Genomic DNA, 23,924 nt, shown 5'->3' with positions numbered 1-23,924 from the left:
CTGTCTATGTCACTGACGAAGAAATTAAATTGTGTTTGTCTCAGTATGGACCTTTGAGGGACACCACTCATTAATGTTTTCCACTTGGACATTGAGCCATTGACTGTAACTCTTTGGATGTGGCCATCCAGCCAATTCCTTATCCATTTAACAGTCCATCCAGCAAATCCATATCTCACCAATTTAGTGACAAAACGTTGTGGGGGACCTTATCAAAGGTCTTTCAGAAGTCCAGGTAGATGACATCTGTAGCTCTTCTCTTGTCCACTGATGCCGTCACTCCATCATAGAAGGCCACTGGATTAGCCAGGCATAATTTCGCCTTGGAGAAGCCATGTTGGCTGTCTTCCGTATGTTTTGGCATAATCCTGTAACTCCATGTTTTATTACAACGCTTTGCTGTGCTGTGCCTTCTGACACCTTCAGAGCATAACCTGAACCAATTTTTTCAGGTCAGGAGCAACTTATATTTTACCATAAGGGGGAGAAAATAATCTTGAAAGTACTATGCCATATTGCAATATAATTAAATTCTCTCTGTTTCCCTTCATCCTTCACATGTGGTTTTGTTTCAACCCTTCTTTCCACATTTCTTCTTTTCTTCCTAATTTTTTGTGTCTTTCAGCCAAGGAGATTCTCTGCAACGAAACAGAGTGTGAGAGAGTTTTGGACATAAGGAAGAAAGCTAAGGAATTGACCGGTATCTCTCCATTGGGTCAGTGCAGACCTCATCACCTATTTTCCTTGTCCTGGGGCTGCTCTTATATCTATATTTGCCTAGATTATCTGGAGACAGACAACTTTTCACCTCAGAGGAGATGGAGTGCAAAAAACTCAAGTGCCCTTTCCCAAGGCCCTTTCCCTCCTGACACAGACATCAATTTATTCCCTGCAACCCATTCTCTTTCACATGTAGATGTCTGGCTATGAATTAGAATTCTAAGTGCAGGCACCTTCCAGTTAAATTCCTGAACTCAACTAACGTAATTCTTAAATTAATGCTTTAATTTATTTACTACAGTTTTGTGGTTAATGTGTGTGTCTTCTGTATGTTAAATTTTTCAGCTGAGATTCCTTTAAATGATAACAGAATGGGACTGCAGGTACTTGGTGATCAAAGTAAAAGTAAATTTCCTGCATATTGCATGCTGAGTGTGTTTTATTCTTCTGCTTCTGCTTTGCACATAGGCTATCCTGACGGGCTTCTTAGCAGAATTTGCTCAAGCAGTAAAGCAGACTGCAACAAGCTTTTGGATGCTGCTGTGGAAATTCATCAAAGCATGAGTATCGGTCTTCTCCCAGCACCAGACAAATCCCGCTACGTTTTTAATTTATGTGATTTGTCAAAGTGTGTCCAAGGTAAGATGAAGCTGTTTTTAACCTGATGTCTTCTAGCACCCTATTAAGTTGGTCAGGAGAATTAAAGGCACTATGCTATCTAGCATTGACCATTGCAGTGCTCCACTTTCTCAAGATTACATCTTCAGAACCCTTTTTTTTTCTCTTTCCCCCTCTGATGTAATTGGATTTTCTAGGGCAAGGTAAATGATTTTCAGTTAATCACCCTTGTACTTCAGCCTTTCTTTCTCTGCTTGCAACTAGATGAAAGAAGTTTATTGTTTCCCACAATATTTTTCCCCCAAAAGATGTAAAAAGAAGGCAAATGCAGTCGAAGCACTTAACCTGAAAAGATTGTGTGTAAATTAGTGTAAATACATTTGTTTTGAAGAGATAATAGGGCATATATATTCACATTCTGTCCCTCTATCTCATTTGCTTCTTCAGCTGCTGAGGTATCTACTGTGTGTTGCCTAAAAACCAAATTAATGAACCCCTTTTGATTCATCTTTCCCTCTTTTACTTTAAAAAAGATACGTGAGTACACACAGTGAATACTTTAAAGAGAAGGCATAGGCTTCTAGCTTCCTTTTGTGATTCTGCCTTCTGTTTGCCTTATCAGTTAATTCTGGCTCTGCAGTTTGTCCCCACCAGATTTAAAATATTATTTCCAAAGAATTATGGAATAGTTTGGATTGGAAGGGACCTTTAAAGGCTATTTAGCCCAACCCCCCTGCCATGGGTAGGGACATCTTCCGCTAGATCAGGTTGCTCAGAGCTCCATCCAACCTGACCTTGAATGTTTCCTGGGAGCATCTACCACCTCTCTGGGCAACCTGTTCCACTGTTTCACCACCTCACTTTAAAAAATTCCTTCCTTACAGCTAGTCCAAATCTACTGTTTGTAGTTTAAAATCATTACCCCTTGTCCCATCACAACAGGCCCTGCTAAAAAGCTTGTCACCATCTTTTTTATAAGCCCACTTAAAGTAGTGAAAGGCCACAATAAGGTCTCCCCAAAGCCTTCTCTTCTCCAGGCTGAATAACCCCAACTCTCTCAGCCTTTCTTCATAGGAGAAGTGTTCCATCCCCCTGATCATTTTTGTGGCCCTCCTCTGAACCTGCTCCAATAGATCTATGACTTTCTTGTGCTGAGGGTTCCAGATCTGGCTGCAGTACTCCACATGGGGTCTCACCAGAGCAGAGTGGAGGGGCAGAATCACCGCCCTCGACCTGCTGGCCACGCTGCTTTTGATGTAGCCCAGGAAATGGTTGGCCTTCTGGGCTGTGAGCCCACAAGAAATATGGTTCAGATTGGTAAGAGTCAGAGAAAGGCAATGAATACTGCAAGTTATATGATTAGACTTACATATAGTACATTAGCTTGCAGGGACAATGATTATTTAGTTCATAAAGGAGAAGTCAGTGTAATTAGCTGAGATGCCCATAACTCTGGAAGTCACACTGAAAAATGATCAGTTCTTAATTTTTTACTTTTTCCATAGCTAAAGGAAGAGTGGACATAAAGAACAAAATGGGTAATATTTTGTAGCTAATCATATTTCATTCAGATTGTGATCTACCAGTAAGATTCATAGTGCAGCCAGTCATCGGACACTATTACGACAGACCAGTTTTATTACTTTAAGTAACATGAATAGTTCTCCAAACTAAACTAATCAAAATAATCCAGTTGTGCTTCATGTCACTAAAAGAGGGGCTGCTGAAATTAAGCAGGACAGTTTTCTTAAAGTAACATACAAATGGGCTTGATACACATCTTGCGGGAACTTACTGCTCCTTTGAATCATCTATCCCTGACCAGGATTAAAAAAAGAAAAATATTTTTAGATGTCCACTCCATATAATCAAATACAAGATTGCAGTTTTTTCCTCCCTGCTTAAGTTTGTGCACAGAATGTATTTTTATAAACATCACAAACATTTAAAAAAGCTTTTATTATGAAGTAATGTTGTGGTTTAACCCTGGCCAGCAACTAAGCACCACACAGCCACTTGCTCACTCTCCCCCCGGTGGGATGGGGGGGAGAATCGGAAGAGTAAAAGTGAGAAAACTTGTGGGCTGACATAAAGACAGTTTAATAGGTAAAGCAAAAGCTGCGTGCGCAAGCAAAGCAAAACAAGGAATTCATTCACTACTTCCCATCGGCAGGCAGGTGTTCAGCCATCTCCAGGAAAGCAGGGCTCCAATATGCGTAACTTGGGAAGACAAACACTGTAAGTCTTAATGTCCTGCCCCTTCCTTCTTCTTCCCCCAGCTTTATTTGCTGAGCATGACGTCATATGGTATGGGATATCCCTTTGGCCAGTTGGGGTCAGCTGTCCCAGCTGTGTCCCCTCCCAGCTTCTTGTGCACCCCCAGCCTCTTCGCTGGCAGGGTAGTACGAGAAGCTGAAAAGTCCCTGACTCAGTGTAAGCACTGCTCAGCAACAACTAAAACATCAGTGTGCTATCAACATTATTCTCAGCACAAATCCAAAACATAGCCTTATATTAGCTACTATGAAGAAAATTAACTCTATCCCAGCCAAACCTGCACAAGTAAGTTGAAAACATTTGTCAATAACATACGCATGCTGTAATACTGAAATTAATAATGTTAATAATACAAACACATCAACATTCCCTTTTCTTTTTTCTTGCTTTCACTTTTAACAGGCCACTCTGCCCGGTTATGATTTCTGTGCCATTCCATCCCAGTTCTTAATTCCATTCCAAGTGATGGAGAAATAGTAAAGGAGGATTAAGTGTTTCATTCCTGAATTTGAATTTTTCATAGACTTAATGTTTTAGCATTTCACAATCTGTTTCTTTTCTTCTTCCTTTAGCATTATTCTTCCTGTGTTTTTTGCCACAGACATTTGCAGGCACTGTATGATTTTGTTTAATGTCTCACTTTTTACTTTATGCTGCTTCTTTTTTATTCATATTCTGATGCTGTTGGATTACTGAACACTCTTCACTGCCAGTAAAGCTTTCTGAATGGCCCTGACAAATTCTTTTCCGACTTTTAAAGATTTTTAAAGATTATGTCAACATAGAATGAAACTTTCTGACTTTAACCAACAAAATACTCCATCTCTTTTTTACATAGGTGTTCTCCACTGTGATCCTGTAGTAGGAAGAGACCAAATACAGGCTACGTTGTCATGAAAGCCAAAGATTTTTCCACAACCACTTCATCAACAACAGAGACCAGCAGCATTTCCATTCTACGCTGTCTGAAATAGACAGTAAAGAAATCAGCTCACTTTATTCATATTGCACTGGGTATGCAAATATTTCCTACACAAATATGTCCTGTCTAACTTTGTATGTTGATTTGTAGCCAAACGGTTTGGAATCCCAGAATATACTGTGTGTAAGCCAATTGTATTTTGCAACTTTCTTAAGGTAACCATATCATTAAAATAATTATTTTAAAATGTTTGATGTAACTGAAACAATGGAAAACAGAAGCGACTGAAGCTGCATGTGTTCACAAGGCAATGGAACACAGGCCTTTATTTCATAAGAGGAATTATTCTTTAGCACATGTTATGAAATGTCTGTATTAATAAAATTAGAGTTTTGCCCAGCTGTGGCCTCAGTCTGTCAAAAAGCAAGTTTCCCCTTGTAAATAGATTGAACTACATATAACATTGTAATCATTGTAGCCCTAGAGATCTAAAGACTTAAGAGGACCTCTTAAAAATTCTGGAAGTGAAGAGATAAGCAGAAGTTTATCTTCTGTTTGCAAGTCTGTTTGTCAGAGAAGTAGCTGATCTATTTTTCAGTAGAGGAAGCTGCAAATGTTTTGGGGCTGTTAATAGTAATATGTTTGTAGCAAGGGTTTGGTGGTGCATCTTCTCCAGCAGCGATGCTGTCTTAAAACGTCCCAGCTTCCTGTCAGGTCTCACTGATTCCAGCATACACCAGTTCTTCCTTGGTACGTGTTTGTGGAGCTGCACAGTAAGCTTATTCAGCAACCCCCCTTTCCAACAAAACCAGTAATAAAACAACACAAAAATCCACAATTTTTCCACTTTTTTTTTTTAATACTGCTTGGTTTTGATTTGGTTTGTAGTGTGGTACACAAACAAACTTGAGAGTAAGAAAGAAGCAGGGCAAGTGTGGGGAACACCACAGTAATGCCTGCCTACCCACAGCCTAAGGATATAAATGAGGCAGAGTTTATAGGAAAAGGTGGTAACTTTTATTATACCAATTAATTTTTTAGTTAAACCCATAGGTATGTTTTCAGGGAAAGCCCAAAGTCAGGTTCCTGTCCATGAAAGCATACTCATTTTTCAGTAATGTCAACGGATTTAATAAAAGACATTGCCTTTCCTCATGGTGCTTTACTGGTGACTAGAGAAGTACTGAGATGCTGAAAAAGGCGCAGTTTATGTGTAGTTGCGGAATAGATGGCTGAAATGACTTTATTTCCCCTTCAGTAAGGTTTCTTGAACAGGGAAGTGAGATTCTGTGGTAGTTCAAGAGTAAGTTACTTAGCACATATACAGAGATGACACCAAAAACGGGGAGAGCTAATTATCCTCTCTGTGCCTTCACAGGTCCCATGGGAGGGTAGATTATGTGAAGCATTTTGATCATCCAACTCCAAGGAAGTTGGAAAGGAATCGATGATTGACACCACTCATTTCACACCAGAGACAAACTCCAGTCTGAAAGTATTTTTTTTTTAAATGAAAGACTTCAGCAAAACAATTATGCTCAAAAAAATTTAAGCTACACCATTATTACTTAACTAGATCAGATCATTTAACTATGCATCACAAGAAGTTTCAGAGACAACCATCTTTCACAAAAGTAAGTGTCTCTACATTCTCCTCTTCTCTGCACAGGAAGAAGTTTTATTTTGCTTTGACTGACCTCTGTAAGTGGAAACTCAAGACTTTTTAGGAATTCCTTTCTAACTAGTCCCAGTATATACCTCATTATGGAGGTAGTTAGGTAGGAAGAGTTAATTTGGTGTGCAAGTTAAAATTAGGTAAGAGAGGATGTATAGGTACAGGCTGACAGGTACAAGGGTTGAAATATTTGAGCTGCATTGTGAGAGTAATTTGGCAGAAAATGAGGCATGAAAGATTTTAATTTACCTTAATTGTAATTAGAGTAAGTCAATTGCTTATTTTGGCCCTATATTGAAAGATGTGGAGGTGGAGCTTTTAATGAACTGAAAAACTAAACTGAAAATGGAGATAAGGGTCTAAACACACTGGAAAAATTAAGCACATATTTTAAGCATGAATTTTTGGCACATAAAAATAGATATGTTTATAAGCCTGTTGCTAAATTTCCAGTTTTGAAAATGTGAACAAGTAGATTGTAGGATGTTTTAGGACTGTGCTGCTTTACATATTTTTTCCAGAGTTTTATTTTCTTAAGATAATTTCTACTCAGATGGGAACAGAAAAAGCTGATAGACTATATGAAGATCTGGCTAACATGGAAATTAACAAATTATGTTAGACCTGTCATCAAATGTAATTTGTGGTAACCTAAAATTCAAAGAGATAGTTGTAATTTTCTGAAAACATCCCATAGCATCCCATACTGAGCACTGGGATCAAGAGCTCAAGGAGCGGTACAGACGGCCACCTGGATAGTTTGGCTTGGATGCAATTGTAGTCTAAATGTGGAAGCTGCAGAGCTGTATACCCATGGCTTGCAATACAGAGTACACATTCTTCCCAGGAGCTCTGCCTTGTTTAAAAAATAAACATAGGATGCTACCTACTTATAAAATTATTTTTATGGGGAGGGGTTATCTATGGTGATTACCCATATCAAAGTCAATAGGTCCTTTCAGCTTCTCTAAATTTTTTTACAATCAGTAAGGTTTTAGTGACCATCCTTCTATTCAAGTTTTCCAGAATCTTTTTTCATTTCCAGTCTAAATTTCCTTTTATGCACATTTTAAAGCTCCCTTGTCTTTTTGTCTTTGACTCCCATCAGTCCCTTTGCATGCTGAAGGCACTCCATGAGCAATACTCTCTTGATATGAAAGCTACATTATGGATCTTTCTGACTTCATGACTTGTGGACATAAAAAGAAAACTGTGAAGAATGTGTTTGGGATGTTTTGTGGGTTTGTGGGTTTTTGTGGGGTTTTTTTCCCCTTTTAATGGTTTGAAATGCTTTTCTAATATTTAACAGCTATTTTTTTAATCTCTCTTCCATATGTTGTATAATGTGTAGTATTTATGCTGTTAATACCAATTTTTGTGACTGCTTTCTCTGTTTCTATTGTTGCAAGTGGTAATCAAATGTATGTACAATCTTGTCTGTAGACTGTTACAGAGGAGTTCTTGAAAGACATAAATATTCTCTGTTCTGTGGAATTACCTAATATATTTGAAAAGGATTAATTAGATAGGCAGGTATCAGACCTAAAGCAAGAGAAATAGAAATACCAGGATTGGATTATAGCAGATAGGATTTCCCATGGAAATCAAGATACTTATTTTGAAAGAAGTGAAAGCAAAATTCTAGTAAAAAAGTGTCGTATATCCATCTTTTATTTATCTCATTTGGAAAGAGGAGGATATTACATTTGCTCCATGACTGAAAAGAACACTGTCTAGGTTTTTTGATGAATACAGTGCTCTGTCACATCTGGACAGAATATTGATATCCTGGTTTTAGTGAAAGGAGTTCAGTAGGCAAGTAAGTATTTCAGAAAGGTCATCTAGGTTTACTGTCAAAATTGAGTTCTTTTCTGGCATCATCAGAGGAATGGTTACTAATCATTTGGAAAGGCTGAACTTCTGAAACTTAATGGTGGAGCCAAATTAACTTTATCTTGTGAGAACTAGTGTTCTTAATTGAGGAAGGAAAAGGAATTGGAAGGTACAAATATCTGTCTTTTCACCCAGCAATTCAAAAAGTGAAAAATAAAAAAAAAAAAAAGAAAAAAGATTTAAAAGTCAAAGGAGTGCCCTTAAAATCAGGTACGTCTTTATATATCTGTGTGTATATGTGTATATAAATGTAGGTAAATGCTTTGTAAGAATGCGCAGATAAAACAAACTACCATTTAAGTGAGCGGTGAGTAATTCAAAACAGAGGAGTTAAGAAAGAAGTTTGGAACTGGAAAGTCATGATCTTGGTCCCAAATGTTGTACTATAGGCAGTGTTTTACTTTTCTAATGATCCTTCTCCACAGCCTAATCTTTCAAGGTTACAGCATAGGTCTCATCCCTAAAATGTTGTAAATTCTCCAAAAATGTTGGCTACTGATGACAGCTTAACCAAATGTAAAGTTCAGGGACTTTCCAGCTTTTCTCAATGGCCCTCTGGGCACAAACTACGCTAATTCCACATTGAGCAACAGGCAACTTAAATGTGCGTAGATTGGCAGCGAATGACCAGAGATGCTACTTAAAAACGTTGGAGGGAACAAAACCAACAACTAGTAACTGCTTTTCATAGAGAAGAGCTCTCACCTGGTGAGGTAACATGAAACAAGAAACTCAAAAGAAATATCTCCATCTAAAAAATGTTAAGTGAAGGGTCACTCTATGAAACTAAAACACATTTCTTGATTGTCTGGACACAAAAGCACATGTTGCAGAGACACCTGAGTTAATCTGGATGGAGTCAGTGAGATCTAGATGTCTTAACCCCTTAACACTGTATTCAAGGACATGCAGCATCCCCAGGAAAAGGCATGCAGAGATGGTGAGGGGAAACCTTTGTGTGGAAAAATGGTGTAGAAATCTGGATCCTACTAAGACACAAAACATTGCTAATTTTGTCAAGGCAAGCTTTGCAATAGAAAGATTGTTAAGAAACATACAGAAGTAACTAAAAATGGCCACTTCTTAAGGGTACTAAAGCGAAGCTGATATGCTACAATCTGCTTCTCCATGTTTCTCCTTTTTCTTCAACCTTCTCAAGAATTTTCTGCTGGAGACTCAACAACAATGATGTATTTTGAATAGCAGAGAAGATAGAGAACAACATTTGGATTAAATGAAGTTCAATATAATTCCTCCTTAAATCCAAAAAGAAAAAGTTCTGAATCAAAGTACTTTTCTTTAAAGGAAACTGACCTGTACAAGCACATTTATTAGGAAACGTCACATTGAAGGAGACTAAAATGATTAGAAAAGCTCAATTCATGTCACTTTTTTGTGTGGAATTAAGCTCTCAAATAATTATTTAGCAAAGAAATATCTTTTACTTTGATAAGCCAGATTAAGTATGCATCCTCCCCATGAACATATTTGGTTTTTTCCTCTTCTGGGGGTTTAAATGTCAGGAAAATATTTGGAGGAAGAATGAGGACCTCATTATCAAGTTTGTTGGTCTTCATGTTTAAAAGCTTTTTTCCCATGCTTAAACTAAAAAACTAGTCAAACCCTCAAACTAAGAGCAGAAGCATCACATAAGTATGCATGATCTGTTCTCTCATTTAGTATTCAAGGGACTAGGCTGGTTGAAAACGTCAGTGTAAACCTTCCATTTCCTATTTTGTGAGACTTTCGTTCACAGTGGGAACTTTATAGCTTATACTACAAAATAAAAAATATCACAGCGATGCACTGAAATGCAGTAGACTGCTATAAATTCCCTCTGCTAATCCAAACATTTAAACACTTTGTGCACTGAGGCTGACAAAGTCTGCATATAAACTCTGTATCATGCAACCAGTGGCACTGGGCTGATCAAGATGAAATGCATATTGCTACTTGATTTAGGACAGTTCCAGTAGTAATGGAAATGGAACTATACACTTGTTCTTTTTCTTCAGTTGAGGTTTTTGATTGTAATGTGTTTGGAAATATAACCTGTAATCCTTTTTTCCGTATCAGAGCCAACTATTAATTATTTCCTTTTGGTAACAATTTCTGAGTGTAGACAGCCTGTGGTTGTGAGGCAGGCTACATGCCAGGCATTTTGGTAAGATTCACCTCATCTAAAATCAGGTGTCCAGCTAAGAAACATCTGCCTCCCTTCTTGTGGTGGTGCATTCCCGCCCCCCGCCCTTCTCCTGGGCTGCTCGTTGATCTCAGAAGTTCCCATGAAACCTCGGCCTTGGTGTACTGAGTCTGATGGTTCAGCGCTCCTTGACTGTATCAGAAACTCTGCAGGCTGGGAACGTACTCCCACTGCCTGGCCCAGGAGTCATATTATCTGAGTTGTAGCTCAATTGTAACAACACTGAAACCTTCAGAATTTTAGTAACTATCACCTCGGACTGTGGCCAGGATGGAAATTTACAGATGACTAAAGCAAATCATCTTGCGAACTTATAAATGGTGGTCCTAAGTGAGACCCTTTGAGCTCTCCTAGACCTCAGTGGGCTGCACCCAGCATCTCCCTCTGAGTGGGACGCCGCTCAGAGCTTGTGACCTCTTGGGTCTTCGATATTTGGAGGACCGTCGCTGAAAGCTGACGACTGGACCTGGGCTGAACCCCTTCACTCCTTAAAGTTCAACCCTCGTCCGTTGAGAGAAATGCTGAGACATTTTATGTGAATATTCCTTCACGGAACTCAAGGGGAATTTTTAACAGGTACCTTCTGTACCTGTTTATTTATATTTAATAAATATATATATATATATATTTATATATATATTTCTCTGTGTGTGTGTGTGTGTGAACTAATAATAAGCATAATCTGTAATTAAGTCGTGATTGTAGTAGACTCTACTAACTTAATTTGTAAATGTTAAATTCTTTAATAATTAAGTGCTGCTAAAATATTGTGATTCACCTTAAAACTATGAATGAACCCTAGATTGCTGCTAAACACATATAATCCCTTACCCTTTTAATCTAGACATAAAGCCGTTGTCAGGCTAGACATAAAGTCTGAGACCAGGGGTAGATCCAGCCACACCTAGACTCCTCTCTGTGAAGTTTGGAAAGCAATGGGGTCTACTCTGAATCTCGTGACTTAGTGGGAGGGTGTCCTTACCCTTTAGGTATTAGACATAAACCGTTGTCCAAGTCTGAGACTAAGATTGGATCCAGCTGGGTCTTCTCTGAACCTTGTGCCTCAACGGAAAGGTCTCCCCTAATCTTTTTGTCCTTGGTCTCTGTACAAATCATTCTAGCCCAATTATAACACGATTTTCCTTTGTATACTTCATCCCTGTAGTAAGTGATAGGGTGGACATTGCCATCAAACTCTGTTAAGTCGCACTTTTGTAAACCTGTATTAAAATCACTTTCTGCTAATACCTTTGATGGTGATTCTTTAAGCGGCCTCTAAACTACTCATTTTGCGACACCTCTATATTACTATCTCATAATCAGTCAAGAGAAAAAATACATTCCAGAGGAAGATTCATCCTGTCCTGTGGGAAATATCTGATATAAGCCAGATGGGATGTTCTAGAAGGCCTTTCTTTTTTTCTTGTGGCACACTGTGAAATTAAAGGCCTTTAAATCCAGGATCCAGAGTACTGGGGATTTAAACTGGGATTTAAACTGGGATTTTAACAAGTGGGTCTAGACCTTAAACCCCAAACTAAATTCTGCTCTTAATATATATTGTAAATATACCAATAAACACATATAGAAATATCAGAATTATGGTCACTGTTAATAAATCTCTGTTAGATCATTAAAGCATATAGGAATGTCTGTGCGAATGTCTTTCTTATTAAAAGAATTGTTAGACCAGTTCCTGAGTTCATGCAAAAAGATGAGTTTCTACTTCTGATGTCTCGTCCTCCATGATATTGCTCCAACTATGATTATTTCATGTGAATGCACATTATTATTATAAGGCACAACATTTCACAAGAATAGTTCATTCCAGAAATACTTTCCACACTTTTGTTTAAAAATACTTGAATGGACAGACAGGATTCTTCATTTAATTTATTTTTATTGAATGAATTATTGATACAGATTGAGAACGAAGGTCATTTTTGACAGAGCAAATTTGTGTTGGAGATGAAAAATTTTGATTGTCCTGCATAGAAATCAATAAATTGTTTTGCCTTGTCTAAATAATCACTCAGAGAAGAGAAAATTGAGTTATTAAAAAATCTGTGCTCACTGAAATTTGGAAGGAGATGAGTATTTTTTAGAGGTGGTCAAGTGTACTTTTCATGGTTATGACATTCTACCACGCATACAATATTAGGAGAAACTTGCTATGGCTATCTTAGTCATGATGGGAACTGTGCAGGTGACGTTTTCTTTTCACCTATTATTTTTTAATATGATAGAACTCTGGAACTACTTTACCTGTCATTCCAGTCTTTGCTTGTCAACAAGTGGTGGCAATTATCTTCTGGACATGAAAAATCATGATCAAATAGTGTCAGCAGAGAGTTTACTCTGCATATTTTTTGTGAATTAAGCAATGAATAATACAGAAATTTTTTTTAGCTATTCATTCACTTGTGGCTTCTAAGGCAAATTGTAAATGCTGACAATGAAAAACAGCTTGTTAGACAGTGAGCCAACATTCTACTGCTTCTTGCAATATATGGCTGGACAAGATTTCATCAGAGTAGATGATCTAATTATTACAACCCTATTTTGACTGTGGACATTTCTGCTTGCTTTTGAACAGATATTTCAATCCTTTCTTAATCCAGTTTGTTTGTTCTGTGTACGAGTTGTATAGAAGAGACTTTTCATGCATGATATCAAATGTTTTCACTCCTTGAGGTCCTCTGCGCAATAGATTGGTTCTTGTGGATTTGTGGTTACCGTGATCCAGCAATGTTTGTGGTGTCCAAATAGCAAACAACATCAATTATATGTACATGCTTGTGTTAATAACAGAATAAATAAATATTTGGTCCCAAGATGTCAGCCAGAATTATGTAGCACATCATATTTTTGACTTACTAATTTTTTTCAAGCTGATTAATAAGAATGTCTCAAAAAAATTACTGTTTTTCTCTGACAGTAGTATTTTGCATTCTGAATTTTGCCCTCTTTAGGATCTTTCATGAAACCCAAATGTTCTTTGAGCTTATGCACTTTGGAAGAACTGCTCTTTAGATAATTTTTCCTCCCTGCAGTCGCCAAGAGAAACACTTCTTTCTGTATCAAGGACATTTTTGTTGAATGTTGATCTTGGAAGTGATTATATGAAAGAGAAACTATTCATAATATATGGATATCCATATGAGTGTGACTGACTGGCAGTTTGATTTTATACAGAGCTCCGACTACAATATTATGCAACATCCACTTCATGTTTAGAATTAATCAAGCTCTACTTGAGAATATTGGAGGAAAAAAAGAAGCAATTTTTTTTGGTAAGTGTAATTTTTCTGAATATAATTCTCTGTTTGCTTTCTCTCCATTTTTTGTACTGTTCTTCAATTGCTTTGCTGCAGTTTGAAAAGATATACCCATAAATAATACATCAACAATTATGACAAGAGTTTTGTAAAATAGTTATGTAATTTATCTTTTTTCTTCATCAGCAAATAAAAGTAGAAAAATACTATCCATTTTGTTTCCTGTTATATTTGTGTTATGTTGTAAAACTCAAAGTACAATGCTAGAGCAGAAGTTCTAGTTCCAAATTAATCCAATTTTGACTTTTTGAACCTCGCGTGAAGATATGTCTAGTATCAGTCAAGATAAAACACTTAACAGAATGAAGACTAAAATAAATATATTATGATGTCCATTTACCAACTAAAACTCTATTAAATCAATCTGAGCTTTACAATAACAGGCTATTACAGAAATTGGAAATTATTACATACCATGCAACTGAGGTAGTTGGTAAGGTTACAAAAATAAATTTCAACATATTTGGGACCAGCAACTGGAAAAAATCTGAAGTTTTTGAAGTATTCTCATTCATAAGTTTCTTATATTTCAGGAACAGGGCTGTGAACAGTTGTTTATCCAAATTATTGGAAACAAACAGCTTGCAGATAAAATGAAATTAAATCTTTATTTAAATAAATAAAAATAAATAAAGCTTTAAAGGCAGTCTTCAAAGAGAAATCAGTAGCTGTTGAAGCCTTGATGGAAAAACTAACAGTGGATCAAGAAAATGCTGATCAGGTACAAAGAACAGCCTTGTATTATTTATGAGATAACATGTTACTGCTCAATAACTAACAACTGAAATTTTATATTTAAGGATCAGTAATTCTAGGCAATATGTTTTTCTGTATGTGACATAGCAGAAGAGAAAGTCAACAATACAAGAGTAAGTATTGGCATGGAAGTCTGGGAGGGAAAGGCAGCTAGATATCATATCACCTCTTTCTGTGCTGCTGTTTTCATCAGCGTGATTGTTCCTGTGAAAGGATGACAGACTTTAGAATGCTGCTTTCAAAAAAAATTTCACATTATCTTCAATATGTGTTCTTTACTGGCATTGCCAGTAAAGAAATGCTGTCGGAGCAGAACAGGCAGTGAGATACACAGGACTTGCCTCGGCCTGCATATCCTTCGCAGTTGTTATGTTGGGGACAGTGGTGTCAATCCTAACCAGGACATTCAAGCTCAGTAAAATCTTACCTGCGATGTGCAGTGGTAGCAGAATCCCACAGATACTTAAAAGAACAAGATCATTTAAAGTGATATTGTATAGATTATTCATTAGCGAGATAAAACTACCAAGATGAGCATATATAATTGTTACATATTGAAAAACAAAGTAGAGGAATTTCCTTCTGTAAAGGATCCTGTAGCTTTCTCATATGTGCTTCTTTTTGCATTCAGCTCAAGTTGCTACCTGCTAGCCTCTGTAAGTTTGGGAATAACAAGAAAAATCCTCAACAAGAAATAATTTACAACAAGAAAAAGCTATTTACAATATGTAGATTTGTTTTTAAAAAATCCATCGTTTTTTGGTTGGTTTTTTTTTTTTCAACTAGCCCTTACCTACAGCTCTTATTTTTGTGTGTCTGTGTAATGGGGGTTTGACTGGCTGTCCCCAAGCTCACAGAAATTCATCCTATGTCGTGTCAGGCTGAATATGAAAAAGGACACATAGGAGAAAGTGACAAGACAAGCTAAGCGTCATTCTTTTATATTGTCCAGCATATAACAACTAAATATTTTCATCTTGCTAATATTATCCTGAAATTCATAACCTGCACATTTCTGTTTTGTGTCATACTGTTCTCTTTTATTTCCATGGTCTTATATGCATGGATACATGCTCACATAAAGTGTACAACAAAATTATCTTTTGATATTCCCCACCAGCTAACAAGCATGAGAGCTGCTAACGCTGCAACTAACAGCATTCTATCCTAATCCTCATCTCAGTTTTTCAGTACTTAATGGGCAGTTACAAAGAGGATTGAAGTTCTCTCTTCACAAGGCGCTACATGGAGAAGACAAGGAGCAACGGGTGCAAGTTGCACGAGGAAAGGTTTCATCTTGATATAAGAAAGAAATTTTTTACAGTGAGAACAATCAATTACTGGAACAACCTCCCCAGGGATGTGCTAGGGTCCCCATCACTGGAGGTTTTCAAGATGTGACAGGAAGGGGTGCTAGATAATCTCATCTAGGCTCCCTTTCCCATGAAAGGTTGGACCAGATGATCTTTCGAGGTCCCTTCTGGTCTGGGCTGTTCTATGGTTCGAAGTTTCTAATTCTCCAGTGGCTGTTGCTGTGCTTGTGGAAGAAAGTAAATAATTGTTTTGCATCTCTCTCTGTACACTCTAAATGGAGTAGTGAACATTAACAGTGAAGAATAAACTCTTTTTAAAAATACTGCATTTTGAAAACTCTTGACTGCACATTTAATTTCAGTTTTGTTGTATTGTTCAGGAAGATGAAGCTATTGCTAAAGTGAAAGCAGAAGAGACTGAAGCAATAGCTAAAGATGCTCAGAGAAACCTGGATGAAGTTTTCCCAGCTTTATAGGTTGTAAATAAGGTTTTTGACTCCTTAGAGAAAGCATGTATTTCTGAAATTGGAGGTTTTATGAAACCACCAGTTCTTGTCATGATGATAATCTAAGCTATTTGTATTCTTTTAAACGCCAAGTAAGATGTTCAACATTTCTTATTGCTTTCCTATCTTTCCTATTGGCCAATCACCTTTATATTTAGTATGCTACTTGTGTCTATCAACACACATTTCTTAGCAAAAATATTATTCATCCTGTATTTATTTTTTCTCAAGCAAAATACCCACTAGCCATTGTAAATGAAAGATGTTTTTTTCAGCATGCTATGTTCATTTATGAATGGATGTTCCCAGACCAAAATCCCTTTGAAGAATACCTTTAAATTAAAAGAAATTCGGTATTGACATTTAGCACATCTAACTGGCCTCACTCAGATACACAGGCTTTCTGAACTTCACAGACATTCAGAACAAACTGCCAACTTTGTGGCTTACCTTCTTCTCTAATTTCTAGGACTAAATAGGAACAAGAAGATAGAGTAGCCTAAAAAAATTAAATGTGTATGACATGCATTGATGCTTGTTACATTTTGGTTTTTCACGTTTTGATTAATTTTCGTACATAACATTCTCAAATAGTCTTACACTTTGATCTGTGTGCACTCAGCTCCACATTCTTGCTCTAAATCAGCAGTCATTTGGGACTGTACTGACATAATGTCTTATGAAGAAATTACAACCAGCACCTGAGAAGTAAGCAAACCTTTTCTGTCAGGAAAGTGTCACTAAAAAACAAAGGGCAGGCATAACTTTTAATTGATGATATGGTAAACAATACAGATTTTACAAAACTGAGAACAGAAACCAAAGACGACAAAACACTCTTTTTAAAATATATGTAGCAGTGGATTTTTTTGTTTCTTGAAGCTTCCTGTATTTTTTTAGTTTACCTGTTCTTAAACTACATATTCCAAGTATTTTTAAATACAAAACCTGTGCTATTTAATTTAAGACTGAGTTACTTGTTCATACTGTTTATTGCGTTGATGATTTCTCACAATTTGGCCAGTGTTACTAGGATGGTCTTCTGTTTTCACACAAATCTATTCAGTTTTTAAAATGTCTTTAAGAACTTGTAAGAAAGGCTAACTCCGTAATTTTCAGTATGAAAAAGGGCTTGTTTATTTTTTACTTTGTGGCAAGCATGATTAGACATTCATGAAATTTTTAGGAATCAAAACAAAAGCCCAGTTCGTTGGTTAGCAGACTGTCTTGAGAGTTCAAACCTGTTGTGACTTGCCTGAAATTTCAGGAAGCCATAAGGCCCATTCTGCTAGTGAAGAAGCAATTTTGGAAGTTTGCCTTTGAAATGTCTGCATTGATTAATTAAAACTAGAGAGGTGATGACTGTACTTCGGTTCATGCTTTTATGAAGCAGTAATCTCTGAACTGTTTCCCTGCTTGCACATCTGCTGTCTTTCTGCATATAGTATCCTTCATCTTCCTCAGGAGGAGGGCTGTTCCTCAGCTTTCAGATGGCCTAGAGCAGAGAGCCAATTTTAACAAATTTAGATTATATCTAGAGTAAAATATTTTTTCCTTAAAAAAAGGCCCATTGTCTTTATCAAGCAGTTGTTGTGGTAAATCACTTCAAAGCACTATACATGAAATCACTTAAAATAGAAAAGTTTGTGTTAGTTAAAACATTGTTTTCTTATTTTATATCACTGTTTTTTTAATTTCATCTCTTAAGCCTCTTATCCAACTTCTTGGATACGCTGATTTTCTTCGAAAGCTTTTGGAATAGGATAAAGAAAATGTAAAGCCTCAAATATCATCAAAAGCCGCAGAGATACATCAATAACCCAGATTTTGCACCTGAAAAAATAGAAACGGTTTCAAAAGCGTGCAGGTCCATGTGTATGTGGGTGAGAGCTATGGAATTTTTCTGTCAGATACTTCAAGAAGTTGAACGAAAGAGACAAAAATTTAATACTGTGCAGGTGCTCAGCTTATCTTACACATGATTTATTTCTTCCATGACTTCTTTTTAGGCATGAAAAGCTGAGTTATTATATTTAGTTACGTAATTTAGTGGCATGGTCACATTGGAGGCTAAAATAGCGTTTACTCAAGCCCGCATAAGCAAATATAGATCTCATTCTTTATAGAAGCAGGTCACAGTCAAATACATCAATTCTTACCTCTCCTTTTCCTCCATCCCCTGGGCCTGGTCCCCCGGTGTGCTGACTTCTCAAGCTAGAGAAGCTAATTCTTGTTCTAAGCCTCGAGTAGCCCATTTGTACAGAGTAAGAACCTGCACGAAGAGCCATAGAGGAGCTTTATTATTGGGATTGAATCACCACAGCAATCCAGTGGTGCGATTGCAGTGATATTGTGAGCCAGTTTTTCCAGGTTGGGTGGACAGAAATGATCTCAGGATGAATTTCTGAAGATCTGTGGTCCAGAAGACCCTTACCTCTATGCCAAATTTCCATAAGCTATTGAAAAAAGGATTGTGACAAATACAAGTATGAGAAAAGACATCTGTCATATGAGAACACTCTTTTAGAGACAGGACAGAAACTTTCTATATTACAGCCATTTGACTGAGGGCAGATTTATTTTACTTAGCAGTAGTCTCCTAATTACATGTACTGTTTGTGTACGTGATCTCTCACTCCTGTTAACAGCTTCTAAGTATCAAGCCAACAGTCTTGGATATCTCATCCCAAATGTTTGCTCTGCCATCTTAGGCTGAACTTAATGCTACAGTGCCTACCATTTAAGATGAACGGATGAAGCTGAGACAGGTGGAGGATCAGAAAAAAACATTCCAAGGCCAGTATGAGAAAAGCCTTGGAGAGAAAGAAAGCTTTGGTGTTTTTTTTCCTTTAAGCCAGAGAACTGACTCTTTCATTTTCATACTGCCAGCATAGAGCTAGCTGTCCATGCTCACATAAGGCTATAAGAGCTTTGCGTCAGGCAGTCTTATGATACATGGAATATCCAGTCAACAGTAAAATATCTGCATGCATGACACCAGGACTTTGCTTTGGTGCTTAACTGGCCCTTACCCTTTTTTTTAATATCCAGTGCTGTATTTGAGAAATCCAACAGCCAGCAGTTTTGCAGCTTCTTCTGGATCCCCTCAGAGAATGTTGTTGAAATTAGGGACTGAAAGAAACTGCTAGGAATGTGGAGAGGAAATGTACGTATCAGCTCAAGACTGTCTCTCCTTGTCCCTAACAAGTAAGGAAAAACTGCCAGTCAACAGTGACCTTCACTAACCTACTAATGAGACTGGAAATAAATATTAGAGCAAACAGGGAATGCAACGGGAGGTAAGCACATAAAATTGCTAAGGAAAAAAAAATCTCTTAGAAAATAATCCAAACGTTTTATTTTTCAATTGGTTACCAAGAACCACGGCTCTCACTCAAGCTCACCTGACGTGAACTGGAGAGCTTATAGCTGTGCTGGAGGTTGACGGGTGTGGTGGAAGGAGAGCATCAAGAATTTTGAAGTTGAGATTTCAAATATCACAGGGAATGCATTCAGAGCAGCCACTTATGTGGCCTATTATGAAACTTTTATAGCGTTATAGAGGAAGCTCCTGAGTAAAAATAATCTTCCTCTTCTTTCTTTCTATAACGTTCTTGTGAAAGGTATCCAAGATCAGTTTGTATCCATTTAAAAAATGAATTATTATATCCACTTGTGGTGGGCTGATGCCAGCCAGCAGCTAAGCCGCACACAGCTGCTCACTCACTTCCCACCTTTCAGTGGGATGGGGGAGAGAACTGAAAGAGCAAAAGCTGAAAAATCGTGGGTCAAAATAAAAACAGACTAATAGGTGAAGCAAAGCTACACACACAAGCGAAGCAAAACAAGGAATTTATTCACTACTTCCCATCAGCAGGCAGATGTTTAGACACTTTCCTGGAAAGCAGGGCCTCAGTACGCGCAATGGTTACTTGGGAAGACAAACACCATAACCACAAACACTCCCCCCTTTCTTGTTCTTTCCCCCAACTTTTGTTGCTGAGCATGAGGTCATATGGTATGGAATAGCTCTTTGGTCAGATGGGGTCAGCTGTTCTGGCTGTGTCCATTCCCAATTCCCCCGGCCTGCTTGCTCTGGGGAAAGAGAAAAAAAAGCAAAAAATAAAACCTTGACACTGTGCAATCACTTCTCAGCAATAGCCGAAACATTGGTGTATTATCGACACTGGTTTAGTCACAAATCCGAAATAGCATATGGGCTGCTATAGAGAAAATTAGCTCCGCCTTAGCCAGAGCCAGTACAGCAGTCCTACCCATCTACCCAATGTTCCTAGCCTGCTAGTTCTTAATAATACAGTCTCAGACAGATATCTTCTCTGAAATAAGGTGAAGCTTCTAATTTTCTAATCCAGTTCATGGCCTTCCAATGGCAATAGTTTTCAGTCACTATGTACCTGAATTCAACCATTTGTTGTTACAAATCTCTTAAGGAGTACCTGGACATCTTGTTTGAAAGCTAGTATTTTTCAGCTGATAGACTGCTGTATCAAGAAATGCCAAAATGTAGAGATTCCAGTAAGTCTGGATTTCAGTCTGCTAAACATGTTGGGAGATCTTCAGCAGAGAGATTGCCATGTGAAAATGTATCTACAGAAAATGGGATCCTTGTCACTCAGGGACAATGCTGCTCCTTGATGATTAATCCCCAAATCAGGTGAGCAGTACGTATAAACAAGCCCAATTGATTTATTTAGTCAAAAGCTGGACTCCTGTCACTGGGTATTGAGAGTTTCTAAAAGTCATGTAAGCCCAGATCTTTAGATGTTGTAACCTGACAGAGAGGTACAGTGAAGTGAATTCAACTATAGAGATTGTCAGCTGAATTTTCAGGTCCATATTTTAAAAATATTAGATGAGTGACCAAAGTGGCTCAACAAACACAGTGACATTACTCACACTGAACAAAATTCTATGATGTAACTTTTCCATTTTATTAATTCCAAAACCCAGCTAATGTAACTTGTCTTAGGATCAGATTGCCTGCCCTAGAAGAGGAATGGTATGTGCTTTCAACCAAATAGCTCTTAAACACTATCTTCCCTCCACTGTCTGCCAGGTTCCATCTCTAAAATTAATGGAAAAATACATTAAGCTAGGAGTTCTGCAGATGTGCAGAAGAGCACAAGATTTGCCTTAGACCAGTATGTTCATAAGCACAAATAATTCCAAAAGCAGTGTTTACATTCCCATTTCTTTTCTGTCCATTTGAAGAATGAACTGCATCATTTAGCATGTCCATATCATAACATGTTAGCTGTGGAAACCTTGGTCTGTTGGAAATCCCCTCAAACCAGTTCTCTTTTCAGATTATATCTGTTACGTGATTTGGATGATCTGAGTCTGCAAATAGGAAAGCGTAGGCAATATAAAGAAAGTTGAAGATCCCAAAGCGTAGGATAAAAACTGTAGATTTTATGGAGGCAGAAAGAGCATTATAATCTGAGGAGGCTTAACAGAGAAGTGATGCAATTCACGTACTCTTCTGATAAAAAAGACTAATTTTAATAATTGTAATTTTGAGTATTGTGGCAATATGCAAATTTCCCTGACTTCGGTGATGATTATTCTATTTTCTATGAAGACAAACTTCATAGAAATTTGGATGAAATCCCAAGAATCTAAAAATGGCTTAAAGATAATTAAGGTTAGTAATTCTAGCTTTCTGCATACTCTTGAGAATTTGATTCATTTGGGTTTACCTGTTCTCCTAGAAGAGTTTTTTGCCCATAAATTTACATTATTGTTCTTGTATTTCAATTTTTAATAATTCATTGCAGTTGGTAGTTTCTCTTATATATAATTCCACAATCACGACATAAAATTTTCATCATCTTAACTGTATTATTCTTTTCAGATGTACCTGACTGAAACAAAAAGCACAATTAAATGAAGCTGTTTAAAAAAAAACAGGCAAAAACTTTTGAAATTTAAAAAGCACAGCAAGAATAAGAAATTATTTTATGTGAGAAAAACTTAGACACAACCACAACTCAGTAATATCTTTTGTTTTGTTCTGTGTTCCCTTTGGGAAATTATATGCTATTTGAAATTTGATACGGATGGGAAATAAGTACAGGAAATTTTTTTAGTAGGACAAGGTGGTTTTGAAAAATTCAGAAAACACATTATTTCTTTTAAAATTTCTATTACCGCCTTTTCTTCGTAATTCTACCTGGTTTTGAATGGGAATGCCACATTAATTTCCTTTGCTGTCCTCAGAGATAATATTCATCAAGCTCATGAAAAGAATGCTGAAATACCAGAGGATGAGAAACTCAATGTGTGGGTAGAAAGAAAATGCTTTATTTTAGAGATGGTAAGAATAAAGAATCTGAAAGACTTAAACATACCTTATAAGACATGCATCTAGAGAAAGGTCCAATACTGAAGAGAAAATACAGATTAAGGGCTTGACTGATGTGAAGTAGTCCCCAGATGAAATGGCAAAGGAAGTAGCAGGGAGGAGATACTGGGAAAGAAAAACTGAAGACTGCTGCTTTATCAAACAGATGATGAGGCAACCGCGAGAAAATGCCAGAGCTTAAGACTGTGATTCTGGAAACTGACTTGGAAGAAGGAGATTAATTTTAAGACAGCACAGCAGTGCTGTTTGATTTTATGTTGCTGAAAGCAATCGCCAGAAACAACACTAGAGAGAGAGAAAAAGGTGAAGAAGCCTCTTGAAACCTTCTGAGGAGGACAAAGAGGCAGAGGAAGAGAAACTACCGAAGCCAGAGTTATGAAAACCAAAGAAAGTCAAACTTTTGGGAGAAGCAGTGAGTGAACTGACGTATCTGGAAAGAAACAGTACATGATGGTCCCTACCCTGACGTTATCTGCTGGACAAGTGGCAGCAAACTCAACAGTCTTTCACTGCCTGCCCCAGCAGGTGGCATCAGGAGGACACGAATCATACCCAAGTTCTAGTCTCTTTTTTCCAAACCACAGCTAAGAAACCGCTTCTTCAAAACACTTTGTCTTCATCTGCTTCCTTGGGGAGAGATGAAAACAGTTTTGTGACTGAACTTTTGACTGTCTACTGTATGACCTCACCCTGCACCACAGCAGTTAGCAAAAAGACAAAAAAAAAATTCCTCTCTGGACTAAGATTGACGTTGTATAAATGAGCATCCTAATGCTCACCTTGCAACTAGTGTAGTGGTAGTGATATAGCAGAAAAGCACTTCCTCCCAAAACACTGTTGGGATCAAAAATATAAAGTATTCTCCAGAGACTCCAAAAACATCGTAAATGGTGTAGGATGTGAGAAGACCTTGTGACGGTTGTTTCTATGCCAGTGCTATGGATGATTCTTAATTCTGTGTATTTCTAATTTTTTTAAACAGAATTTTAATTGCTTTTAATTTTATTGTTAATGCCGTGTCATTTTTAGCACATTTTGTATGCATATGAAGGTGCTGTTTGCCAGGCTATTGTTTAGTTGATGTACTTTTTCAAGTGATGCATAAGAGAGGCCAGCTAACAGAGGAACAGTTGAGAGGCAGCCAACAAACACAGCAGTTTGCACAGCGGACTGCACAAAAGAGGGGGTCAGCAGCTTGGCTTTGGAAAAGCACACATGTCCTCAGCAATGGCGTGGCTGCATCACAGAGCAAGGTCCCCAACAGCTGTTGGAGTAACTGTCCCTGTAGTATCTGAGCAATTGACCGAGTCGGAGTTCT

General features: G+C 37.5%; 2 pseudogenes; both read left to right on the top strand.

Moving 5' to 3' along the window:
- The first annotated feature begins 334 nt into the window (after positions 1–334).
- On the top strand, positions 335–6,834 carry LOC142075544 (dynein axonemal heavy chain 6-like; annotated as a pseudogene).
- Positions 6,835–14,328: 7,494 nt separating this feature from the next.
- LOC142075542 (dynein axonemal heavy chain 6-like) lies at positions 14,329–19,783 on the top strand (annotated as a pseudogene).
- The last annotated feature ends 4,141 nt before the right edge of the window (positions 19,784–23,924 follow it).

The sequence above is a fragment of the Calonectris borealis genome, chromosome Z, assembly GCF_964195595.1.
Source record: "Calonectris borealis chromosome Z, bCalBor7.hap1.2, whole genome shotgun sequence".
Taxonomy (NCBI): domain Eukaryota; kingdom Metazoa; phylum Chordata; class Aves; order Procellariiformes; family Procellariidae; genus Calonectris; species Calonectris borealis.
Note: the sequence above shows the minus strand (reverse complement) of the source record. Positions and strands in the feature narration are given on the sequence as shown.